Here is a 13,032-nt window from a genome sequence, read left to right on the forward strand (position 1 = left end):
TGTGAAATAGTTGTTTAGAAGTGAGAATTTGAACATGCTGGAGAAGACCAGAGCATTGCTAGGCAGCATGGTGTGTCCTTCCAAGAGCTGTGATCATGGACCCAACGTGAAACCAGTCAGCCTGGCCTCCTGTTCCTCTCTAGCAATCCTGAGCTACTTGAGTGCAGGATTGATGTTGGCAGGTATTTGGGTTTAAGTCGAGCTGGACAGATGAGCCGGTTGCCAGATGAGAGATTAGTGCGATGACAGAGGAGAAGAACGAAGGACTCAAAGGTGTTTGGGAGAGAGTGACTACAGTGTTGCGTGGTCTTCAAACTCTTTTGCTTGCATAGCCCCTAAAAATAGTTTTGAAAAACTATGTACCCACACATTTTAAGATAACATCTAAATTTTCATTGTGAGTCTAAATGTGATATATTTTGACATACAGTACACTTTTATATCTCACTTTTTAAAAAATGTAACCAATGAATTTAAATACCATATAATTTTGGTACCTACCATCATCCATTTAAAAATACATTTAGAAGTGCTTCTTAAATTGAAATCGTACATCTTTTCTTTCTATTTGAACCTGTACTTTCAGTCTACTCCCTTCACACCTACCCCCACAACTAAACTCTACAATATATTTTGTACTCATAAGATTTTATTTATCATTCTCACACATTCCTCTGCAACAAAATATGTATATAAACTAAAGTTCAATGTAATTTTACATTTTCCATGAGTATAAGCCTCTAAGTGTTGAAAATTGTCTTCTAGACCGACTTACTATTGCAATTGTGATTGATATACAAGTGACTAAAATAATTTTTATATATTCAGACTTTTATCAAAACACAAATATGTTAACATTTTTATAAGCATTAAACATAAAATAAACATTTTATTGTAAGTTCTTCTCTTCATACAAACTAGAACAGTTTAGATAAGTGAGGAAACCTTTTGCCAGTTGATTGTTTCATCCATGGGAAAAAGTTACTTATTTCTAGATTAAGTCATAGAACATATAGACCATCATTATATATTTTTATTGCTACATATACATGCTGAGAAACTTTTTTCTCATAGCTACGTAGATAAGAATAGAAAAACATTTTATAGCAATGTCACTCAACCTTTTGAATTCCTTTTGAGCTGAAAGCCAAAAAAAATCATATAAGGATCTATCATCCTTTTGTTATATGGAATATATTAATAACCTATCAGCTGATAACTCAATTCATTGGCAGTCAAGAATTAGAAATCTCCTAACTTGCAAATGGACTTGTTATCCAGTTATTGGAATCATTTATTTTTCTGAAGGAACATGTGCCGAAAAAGCTTTACTAAGGCTTATCTGAATGTAAATTACAACTTGCTACTCTTTCACTTAGAGGCACTTTGTTTAATTCAATATATTCAGATTGAAATTTGGAAAAGTAAATAATGTTAATTTGATTACGCCTTGGTCAATACAATTTGTTTGATAAAATGCTTTAATCTAATCACATTTTGTTTAAACTAAACTTCTTTTTTTAATTTTTAATTTTTGTGGGTATATAGTAGGTGTATATATTTATGGCATACATGAGATGTTTTGATGCAGGCATGTAATGCATAATAATGGAGTATCCACCGCTCAGGCATTTATCCTTTGTGCTACAGTCTAATTATATTCTTTTTGTTATTTTAAAGTGTACAATTAATTATTGACTATAGTCACCCTGTTGTGCTACTTCTTATTTATTTTTTCTGTTTTTTAATACCTGTTAAACTTCATATTTTGAGATAATTGTAGATTCACGTGCAGTTGTAAGAAACGATACAAAGAGATCTTGTGTACTCTTTATTTGGTTCCCCCTCTCATCACATGTTCTTTGTACATTTTCTTTTTTGAGACAGGGCCTCGCTTTGTCACCCAGGCTAGAGTGCGGTGGAAGCGATTCAAGCGATCTCAGCTCACTGGAACTTCCACTTCCGGATTCAAGCAATTCTCCAGCCTCAGCCTCTCGAGTAGCTGGGATTACAGGCACTCACCACCACACCTGGTTGATTTTTCTATTTTTAGTAGAGACAGAGTTTTGTCATGTTGGCCAAGCTAATCTTGAACTCCCAACCTCAGGTGATCTGCCTGCCTCGGCCTCCCAAAGTGCTGGGATTACAGGCATGAGCCACCACGCCCAGCCTATACATTTTCATCAATACTTCAAAGACGTAGACTTGGCTCTTTCAATATAAGGAAAACACCCGCCATGCAATCTAACTGGCAAAGCCAATATCAGTACCAAATCAGCAGCAATATCAGACTTTATTGCATTCAGAAAGAGGCTGACTTTTTACAATTGTATCTTCACATGTATTTTGTGGATATTATTAAAATACTGAGATAGAAACTACTGAATATATTTTGCAAACTAGATTACTTGTTTCTGCAGCCAAGATTAAAATGATATAGAATTCATATAATTATTTTGTATGTCTTTCAGCTATTATAAAAACAAGACCACAATAATACATTGTTTCTCAATAGTTATCTGGTATAATGAAATGTAATGTGCAATGAGATGGTAATTTTTTTATGAAATGAGAAGTATTATGATAACATGAATGACCTTCCTCTGGTAAGTGAGTTGTGTACATGAATCAAGTTTGTTTTCATCCTTTTGGAATGAGTAAATAAGAATTAATATGAAATTAGAAATTTTCTCTTTTTTTCCTCCTTTTATAGCTATGTTGCCAGAAGAGGTGAATAGAACATTTTTTTGATTAAAAAAAATTTTTTAAACTTTTATTTTAAGTTCAGGAGCACATGTGCAGGTTTGCTACATAGGTAAACTTGTGTCATGAGGATTTGTTGTACAAATTATTAAGCCTAGTACCCATTTTCTATTAATTTTCTTAGATACAGTAGTCTTCAATAATAAATTTAGACTTTTCCTCTGAATTAAGGAAAAAGGTACATATTGCTAAAAACTCACTAGCCCAGCAGCCAACACATAGTACTATTTGTTGTTAACAGGAGGCACAAATTATTAAACATTTTATAAGGTAAAATCTTAAATTTGTTAAAAGTAAATTTTAGCTATCTTATTGAATAATGAACATGAGCTTAAATTATAATTTTTTTACCTTATATATCTTGAAAAATTGCTAATCTTGAAAAGCATTCCACTGATAGTTGTAAGAATCAGTATCATGAACCTATTCTACTTTGACAATTCAAAGGTTCTTTTCATTTCACTTGATAAAATGTGCTAGGAATGGGGGAAAGAGTAACTCTATGGAAAAGAAACCTGCCAAACACTACTTTAGTCAGGTGATCAAGGCTAGCATCAACCGTGATAAGTCATGTTGATAGTGTGTGCCCTGGATATGATGTGAAGAAAATGGCACTTTACCTCTGAGATTTTTCTCCCAAAACCTAGAAGCCCAGTGTAATCATGAGAAATTCATCAGATGAATTCCAATTGAGGGACATTCTACAAAATACTTGGCCAGTATCCCTCAAAATTGTAAAGGTCATTAAAAACAAGAAAGTCTGAGAAAGTGTCACAGCCGAGAGTAGAATATAAGGAGAGATGAGTGCAGTATTCTGAATAGGACACTGGCATAGAAAAAATATATTAGGTAAAAAATAAGAGTAATAATATGGCCCTTAGTTAATAATGACATCATTATTGAAACATTAATTGCTTTATTAATTATGACAAATATACCATAATATTGTATGATGTTACTAATAGGGGAAGTTAGGTGTGCAGTAGATGGGTATTCTATCTTTGCCAATCTTTGTAATCTCTCATTGTTCTAAAATTTTAAAATTTAATTTAAAAAATAGTCCTAAGAATAAGTATCTTGAATAAATAAGGTAAAAAAAAATTGTTCAGGTATGTTTTCTAACATGTTGTTTTTAATTCTCAGCATTTTCTGATGATATCCTCTTTGCTTTGCCTTCATAGGACTCTACTTTCAGAGCAGTAGTTTCCTTGGTAACAGACCAAAGATAAAAGAGTCAAAGTAATTAAACAAAAAAGATTATTATTCTCTCCATATCATTCTATCCAATATCTGACTCCAGAACACTGTTTACAGGACCAAATACATAGAAGACAGGAAAACCAGGAAAGTCCTAAGTGTTTCAATTAACTGGTAAGAACATTCTCCTAAAAATAATACATTGATGTATCACTTCATTTGGCACTCTGAAGGTTTTATGGCCCAGTTGCATACATGATAGTAAGATTCGGGATGGGTGAGGTATGTGTCTTTCTCATGTAGAGTAGGTGAAGGGGCTCCATACACACCTGTGAGTTCTCAGGTGGATCAACTTAAGAAGTATCTATATGATTAAGAGTTTCTTTAAAACTCTCTTTGCACAATTCCTCCCTTGGAAAGTCTTCCTGTACCTGATAGGCACCTAGTTTGCAGACCACTGGAGGGATGAATTATGGTGTCTAAGCTGGACAAGAAGGGAAGTGAGAACAGAGGGGGATGACCGACTGAGAAAAGCAGTGGGCACTGGTTTGGAGGGTCCCATGAAAGTGGAGAAATACCTGGAGAAGTAGGAAAAGAAAAGAGAGAACAAGAGCAAGAAGATAGGAAATGAGATTTCTTTAAAAAGAAATGGAAAAAAAGCACAAGAAAAGGCAAGACTGGAGTGTGCATGCTGTTGTGGGCAGGACAGTACCAGGACCAGCAGCATTTTCAGGCAGGCCTGTCTTCTCACACATCTTCATGGCAACTGCCACTGCCGGTGCTCAAGTCTGTCTTCTTCACAACTGTGTCTCACAAACCCAGAACAGTTCCTGGCACAAGGGAGGTGCACAATAAATATTTGTCAAATACATGAAAGTATTTATGACATTTAAACTGCAAGCACTGTTCAGGGAAAATTTTCTCTACCTACCTGCCTGCATATCAAAGCAAGAAGTAGAAATCCTACTGCTACTGGCTCTGTTTTTATGGTACCATTTCCCAAAACACTTTCATTACAGGTACTTTGCATGGAAATATCTCCTTGAGCTCCTTTGAAAAACATTTTTAACACACGAAAAAAAATAGTTCAATATGCAATCGTAAGTCTGTTGAATCTGCTGTTCTTTCCTGTCTCCCTCCTGCAGTGTCTGTGGAAGTGTCATGCTTTCTTATTCTGCACACATAATACTCTGCTAATATTTACTGTACTGAAAGCATCAGGATCCATTTCATTTTCTTCTTTCTTTGACTTGAAAGCACATTTGCTCAAGATGCCCATTTTCCCAGGCTACCAATTGTTAATTCATTTTCACCTGAGTGTCCAGGGAGCAGCTGCCTGCACTGCAACTGTCCACTTGACAGTCAGCGCCATTCACATACCACACTTCTGATGAGGATCCCTTGGAGTAAAACTGCAAAATAAGGCAAAGAACACAGCAGATGTTTGGCTCAGAACTATCTCAATAACAATTTTCTGTTTTCTTCAAGATCATCAATACTAGTATTGTTAAATTACATTGCTGGGTTTTTAACTATTTTTCCACAAGAGAAAGCATATTTTAGTCATGCTGAAGGCTGTAAGTAGACTTTCCCAGTATATCTGAGGGTTAAGCTAAGGAAAGGATGGCAACACTCTTGCCAGACAATGGAAGTTCCCAGTAACAGACATTTTGGGCTCCAGTATCTCAAACCTGTTCAGCTCTCCTCCATTCCACTCCATATTTCTTATTAATTCCTTCAAAGTTAGTTTTCTGTCCTAACACCCCAAGTTGCCCTTTTGCTGTTATTAAATTGTAAACCACATCAAGGAAAACCGATCTTTGAGAAGTACCTAAGTGGCACATTATGAACTGCAAAGCTCCCACAGAGCAATTTAAAATGATGAATATCCTTTTCAAACATCCTCTTCAAAATTGCACATGGACCTGAGCCAGTCACAAGACAGAGCTGTGGAGGATGCATGAAGCTCCCCGTCTGCTCTTCACGTTGCTCATCATTGATTTATAACCCGCAGTGCGTCATCTGGCCACACAGACATTGCTGGGGCTCGTACCCCACGAAAAGATGCATCCGTGGCATTAACGTTTTTCTCCTACCTGCACCCTGATGTGACTCACTGCTATTCCAAGAGCATTTCCACCCACTATTCTGAAAAGGAAAAACAAAAAAAAACAAAACAAAACAAGAAACCTGTGGTATATTTTCGACTTTGAAGAAATAAAGCTCTTTAGAGACAACTTGACTTCTGCTTTCTTTAAAGCAGCTTTGATATGTCTTCTCTCCCTTCAAACACAGCAGCATGAGTAAATCCACTCCTTCCTGCTTCAAGTCTCATAAACAGAATCTCTTTTTTTTTTTTTCCTCTGCAGTGTGTACCATTCACTGCCTGGGTAAGACATACAGATATTTCCTTTCAAACAAGCCATGAGAGAGCACTGTATGTTGCAGGAGATAAAAATGAAGGCCACAGGCTGGACACAGTGACTCAGGCATGTAATCCCAGCACTTTGGGAGGCCAAGTCGGGATGACTGCTTGAGCCCAGGAGTTTCAGACCAGCCTGGGCAACATAGTGAGACCCTCTCTTTACCAAAAATTAAAAATTAGCCATTTATGGTGGTGCATGCCTGTAGTCCCAGCATCTAGGGAGGCTGAGGCAAGAGGATTGCCTGAGCCCAGGAGGTTGAGGCTGCAGTGACCTATGATCACGCCACTGCACTCCAGCCTAGGCCATAAAGCAAGATCCTGTCTCAGAAGCAAAACAAAACAACAACAACAACAAAAACAGGAAGGCCACAGATTCCCGTAAGTAACCTAAAGGCGTAACTCATGCTGGTATAAGTTCTGAGCAGAACCTCAGATCGCGCAGGTATGATGCCTGTCTTCCTCGGCCCACTTTAGCCCGGCCCCATCTCCTGGAGGAGCCAAAGGGTAAAGGAAATCATGCAAGCTCACACTCTGCAGCTGGCGCAAGGCAGGCTGGGAAGTGGGGCTGTTTGGTGCTGGTGTCCACCTCATTAGAACAGCCACCATGCTGGCCCTGCTGCTCCCCAGTCCTCTTCACACAAGGCAGCCCGCCGGGACCTTCCTTTTTGGGAAAGTTCCATAACACATTCCCTTAGAATGTCCTGGGACCTCTCATTGCCATTTTCCATGATCTACTCTCTACTCTCCTCCTGCCCAACGCCCAATTCTTCTGCCCTCTAAATGGTTCATTTCCTAAGATCAGACCTCTGGGAGTTCGCATTTGAGAGTAAACTCGTACAATCTGCTTCGGTGCTAGTGGCTAGTGCACAGAGAAACACCCCTGGCTCTTCTTTCCCTTTAGGGAATAGAGTACATCTTGAACAGGGGCCTCTTATAAAACATTAATTTTCCAGCCCAGAGGAGGAGGTCTCCTGCTGGGGATCAAGTAAGACGAGAAAGGGACATCTTGGAAAAGGCAAATCAGTGACTTTTGAGTGACTCTATTTGACAGCTATTTACTGGGTCCTAGTCAAAACATCACTGCAATCCTTGGAACATTTTGGTCACAAAAAAAAAAAAAGAAAAAGAATTTTGCCAGGTTACCTCAAATAATAGGGAAGCTATGGTAAGGATACACATCAACATAAGAGCAGCTGGAATTTCAGGGGAACACATGAATAGCCAGGGTTATTCAACTTTACAGACATTGAAATGTAGTTTAGAAATTGGAAAAGAGTTCAGGATTCAAGGCAGATCTAGTGAATAGGTTAGTACAGAGTCCCCTGAAGAGAGGGGTTCATTCATTCCCTTGCCTTCATGTTCCTCTTGGCTTCAACTTGCCTGCCACTATCAGTCAACCACCACTCCCTCTCCTCTGCATGTATTTTGATTTCTGCTAGCTCATAACTTCTGCTTATTCATAACTTCTGCTTACTCATAATTTTAACCTACACATCTCTTCTCCTTTCTCATAGTTTCTGGGTGTATGGTTTTTGCTTCTGTTAGGGATTCTAATTGACCCATTCTAATATTCCAGTGCAAATGCCCTAGATGGAGAAAGTTACCTGGATCAGTTAATTAGCATTCTTCTTGTTGAAGTACAGCCTTTATATCAGGCCTCAGCTAAAGTATTCTTAGTTGTGAGCAATAAAAACTGCTTTGGCTGGTTCAAACAATAACAAACAGGAATTTATTGAAAGGATTGAAGAGATGCTCAGAAAATGAACGGAGGTATTTTCTCAGAGTTCCTTTACACAGCACAGGTCCCTGATATTGTGGCTGATGGAATAAGAGACTTGCTTGAAAGAAAAGAGAGTGAGTATGAGAGAGAAGATAAAGTTTGGAAAGTCAACATCAAAAGGAGGCTGAGATGAAGGAATAAATGAAAGTGAGAGACAAGTTAGTCCAGGCAGTAACCATGGTAGAACATTTAAAACATTTCCCGATAAACTAGAAGAAAATTAGTAAAAGTACTTCTGAATGTTGCTTTCAGAGCATGGCTGAAAGGAAGGAAAGATAGAGTTAGTATTTTTGAGCACTTACCAGACAGCAGACAATAGTTTGGAACTCGTGTGTGAGTGTGTGTGTGTGAGTGCGTGCACATGTGCGCACATGTATTTAGCACTCAACAACCGTTTAATAAAGCAGACATGATTTTCATTTTATAGATCAGGAAAATGAGGCTGAGAGGTTAAGTGATTGGCTTAATTCACACAGTTAGTAAATGATAACATCGGAATGTAATAACTCTCCGTCTGATTCCAAATTCCACGCTTTTTTTTCACAACACATTTCTCCCTGAATAAGACTGAAGGGGAGGAGCATAATCACTGTGCTCCCTAAATGTTGTCTCCAAACGTTGCCTATAAATTCCCAGACCTTTGAGTGATACCTGTCCTACCTATGAAGACACCCTATTTGGAAGTAAATTTGCCAATTAAAATGTTCTAGATATCTTATATGTAAATTTTTTAAACTAAAGAGAACAAAAGCTTTGTTTCCCATATCAGACTAGCTTCCCAGATTCCTCACTGTACTTGGAGGCTGATATTGTTTGACTGTGTTCCCACCCAAATCTGACCTTGAATTGTAATAATCCCCACGTGTCAAGGCCAGGTGGAGATAATTCAGTCATGAAGGTGGTTTCCCCCATACTGTTCTCTGGTAGTGAATAAGTCTCATAAGATCTGATGGTTTCATAAATAGGAGTTCCCCTGCACAAGCTCTCTCTTGCCTGCCACCATGTAAGACGTGACTTTCCACCTCCTTGCCTTCCACCATGATTGTGAGACTTCCCAAGCCATGTGGAACTGTGAGTCAATTAAGTCTCTTTCCTTTACAAATTACCAAGTCTTGGACATGTCTTTATTAGCAGCATGAGAACAGACTAATACAGAGGCAATAAAGGAGTTTTGTACCAGACCAAACAAAGGATGTTATCAAGATACCCTACCTTAAGCCAAAAAGATAAGGAGAAAGAAGAATTCGACAGAATCACTGAGTTTACAAAGTAAGACCACAAAGCACATTTACATGTTTTCCCAGTGTCATATTTAAGTGGCCAGCTTTTTTTTTTTTTTTTTTTTGAGAATTGCAAAGTGGCCCTGTTGACTTTGGCAGTTACCCAAAAGCCTAAAATCACTAGAGTTTACCCAATGTCACTCTGAGGAGGCAGAATACCCTCACACAAAAGCAGAGGGTTTGGACAATCACTGATACTAATTGTAGAGGGCTGAATGATGCCTCCCCCAAAATAGATATACACCTAGATCCTGTCAATGTGACCTTATTTGGAAAAAACAGTCTTTGCAGATGTAATTTAATTGAGAATCTCAAGATAAGGTCATTCTGGATTATGGTGGGCCCTAAATCCAATAAAAGTGTCCTTAGGAGAGAAGGGAAGAAGAAACACATCAGGCAGATGATCTGAAGTCAGAGGCAGGGACTGCAGCAATGCATCCACCTACAAGCCAGGGAACACTAAGGATTGCTGAATGCTGAGAAAAAGCCATGCCCAGTAGTCCCCCTTTTATCTGAGATTTCACTTTCCACAGTTTCAGTTACCTGAGGTCTGTGGTCTGAAAATATTCAATGGAAAATCCCAGAAATAAACAATTAATAAGTTTTAAGTTGCTACAATTCTGAGTAGCGTAATGAAATCTCACACTGTCCTGCTTCATCCCGCTTGAAATATTAATCATCTCTTTGTCCAGTATGGATACCTCCTGTGGATATAATGGTGTATGCACAGCGTCTAAGCTCCCCACCCATTAGCCACTTAGTAGCCGTCTTGGTTATCAAATGGGCTGTCATGGAATCACACTGTTTGTCTTCACGAAAAGTTTATTTGACTTCATAATGGCCTCAAAATACGAGAGTAGTGACACTGGCAAGTCGGGTATGCCAAAGAAAAACTGTAAAGTTTCACCTTTGAGTGAAAAGGTGAAAGTTCTTAATAAGGAAAGAAAAAACACACCGGCTGAGGTTGCTTAGATCTACAGTAAGAAGGAACCTTCTATCCGTGAAATTGTGAAGAAAGGAACAGAAAGTTGTGCAGTTTTGCTGTCGCACTTCAAACTGCAAAAGTTACGGCCACAGCACGGGATAAGAGGTTAGTTAAGATGAAAAGGGCATTCAGCTTGTGGGTGGAAGACATGAACAGAAATGCATTCTGATGAACAGAATTGGGCTCACTTCTATCTGTGGTTGTAGACATCTACTGGAGATCTTGGAACACATGCCCCATGGACAAGGTGGGGACTTCTGTAATGGATTCTCTTAGAGCTTCCAGAAGGAACCAACCAACAATTTCATTTCTGGACTCCAGATCTGAGAAAGAATATATTTCCGTTGTTTTAAGCCACCCAGTTTCTGGTAATTTGTTACCTCCAGGAAACTATGGGAACTAAGAAACTAGGAAACTTAGGAACTAAACTAGGAAACCAAGTTTAGGAAATGTCAAGAAAAGCCTTATAAAATAGACACTGAGGGAAAGAAACTCACCTTACCTTGTCACCAAAGGGAAGACAAGGAAAAGAAAACTGCTTTACCAGCCCAAATAAAAAGCCTGCTCAGCAATCAACAGCCCTTTTCCCCTCTCTGACAATTGCAGGATGTTGGCAGGGTTTCTCAATGGACAAACTGCATTAGAATCATGTAGAGTATGGGCCGGGCACGGTGGGTCACGCCTGTAATCCCAGCATTTTGGGAGGCCAAGGCAGTTCGATCACCTTAGGTCAGGAGTTCAAGACCAGCCTGGCCGATATTGAGAAACCCCTTTTCTACCAAAAATACAAAAATTAGCTGGGCCTGGTGGTGGGTGCCTGTAATCCCAGCTACTCGGGAGGCTGAGGCAGGAGAATCGCTTGAACCAGGGAGGCGGAGATTACGGTGAGCCGAGATCACACCGCTGCACTCCAGCCTGGGCAACAGAGCGAGACTCTTCACTGAAGGTTCACATCAGGCACAGAAGGATCCCCAGGGAAAAGATTCACATCCACCCACAATTGCCCTGGAGAAGGAAGGGGAGAGACAAAACAAACGAACAAACATGTAGAGTATGAATGAACCAGACAATAGGGTTGGGGCCTAGGTATCTTACGTACAAAGAAATTTTGAGGACCACTGTTTTGAAGGTCAACAGTTCTAACTGCCCCCTCATACGCCTCAGTGTTTCACAAAGTGAGTTGTGAGAACAACCAGTGATGTTCAGAATGATTTTAGCATGGAAGACTTATGCCTTTATTTCATTGTGCATTTAAATGTTAAATACAACTGGTATCTCACAAACCAATAATTTCACAGATACTATTGCTTACGATGAAGCCAAGTAAAAATCTAAGGTGAAATTTACTAAGTGCATAAAGGAACAGACTGTAGATGGATATAAGGTAACTCATGAGGGTGGCACATGAACAGTTGAAATTCAGGAAGCCAATCCAAGTGTGCCTAGAGGGAAGTGGTTCTCTGAATCTGCCCTCTTGACAACAGGGCTCATTCCATCCTCGCACATTTTATATCAGGCACAGAAGGATCCACATAGAAAAGATTCACAGCCACCCCCAATTGCCCTGGAGAAGGAAGGGGAGAGACAGAGAGCCTTTCCTTACATACCACAGAGCCTCACAGTTAAGCCAGGTGACCCTGCCTGTCTCTACCTGGAGAACAACTGAATATGGGTGGAAGTAGCCAGCTACCAGGAGCCGGGCCCTGGTGGGTGGCAGTATACCTGCATGTGTTGGTGGTCATTGAGACTTGTGTGGCCTGATTCTGTATTGTGCATGATTTGCTTCTCTGGCCACAAATAGGTCTCACAGTGAAGACAGCAGAACCAGATGGAGTAGGGGCTCAAGGAACAGGTAGCCACACCAGCACTTCCCAGGGGTTCAGCCCCTTGCAGGCCACAGAGCAACAGGATTGTTGAACGTCAGAGTGAAAGAGCCCGCAGACACCAAGCGATCCAAGTCTCTCATTTTCCAGTGGAAAAACAGGAATACAGAGGGAGAGTCTTCTGGTCAAGGTAGCAGCACTGACTGGTAACTGAAGTTGGTCATATCAGTTAAAGCGTCCTTTTCCGGAGTTCTGTTATGATATATGACACTCCAGTTCCCTAGTAGGGACTCATGACTGCCTGTCTCCCTGGCAATGACAGAAATGCCAATCCTATTCGACTCATTTCGTGATTTGGTATAGGATTCAGAGGGGCACGCGGCGAAGGCTGAGCGAGGGCTGTCTGTGGTGAAGCTCATCACGGGATGAGGCCATGCCCCACGCAGTTCAGTCACAGCTGGGCTTGTGATGATGCACCCAGAGTAGTTGTTTTGGGTGGGGGCTGCGAGGAACTCACAAAAGATGTCAGAGGAGGAGAAAGTTGGCAAGAAGTGGATACTTTCATCTGCAGAGACAGGCCCCTGAGCCCTAAAAAAAAAAAAACACGCCCCCCTGCCACACACACAAATACACACAAAAGTTCACCCACTACACCTGCCTTCCCCAGATGGGGCTCCCTGCGCAACGCCTCCTAGTCCTCCGGGATTTTCCAACGGTGGCGCAAGCTCCTCCCTCGCCCGAGCTGGACCCAAGCGCCCGCCAGAGCTGAGACTTGGGGG

Source organism: Rhinopithecus bieti, unplaced genomic scaffold (genome assembly GCF_001698545.2).
Source record: "Rhinopithecus bieti isolate Rb0 unplaced genomic scaffold, ASM169854v2 scaffold_35538, whole genome shotgun sequence".
Taxonomy (NCBI): domain Eukaryota; kingdom Metazoa; phylum Chordata; class Mammalia; order Primates; family Cercopithecidae; genus Rhinopithecus; species Rhinopithecus bieti.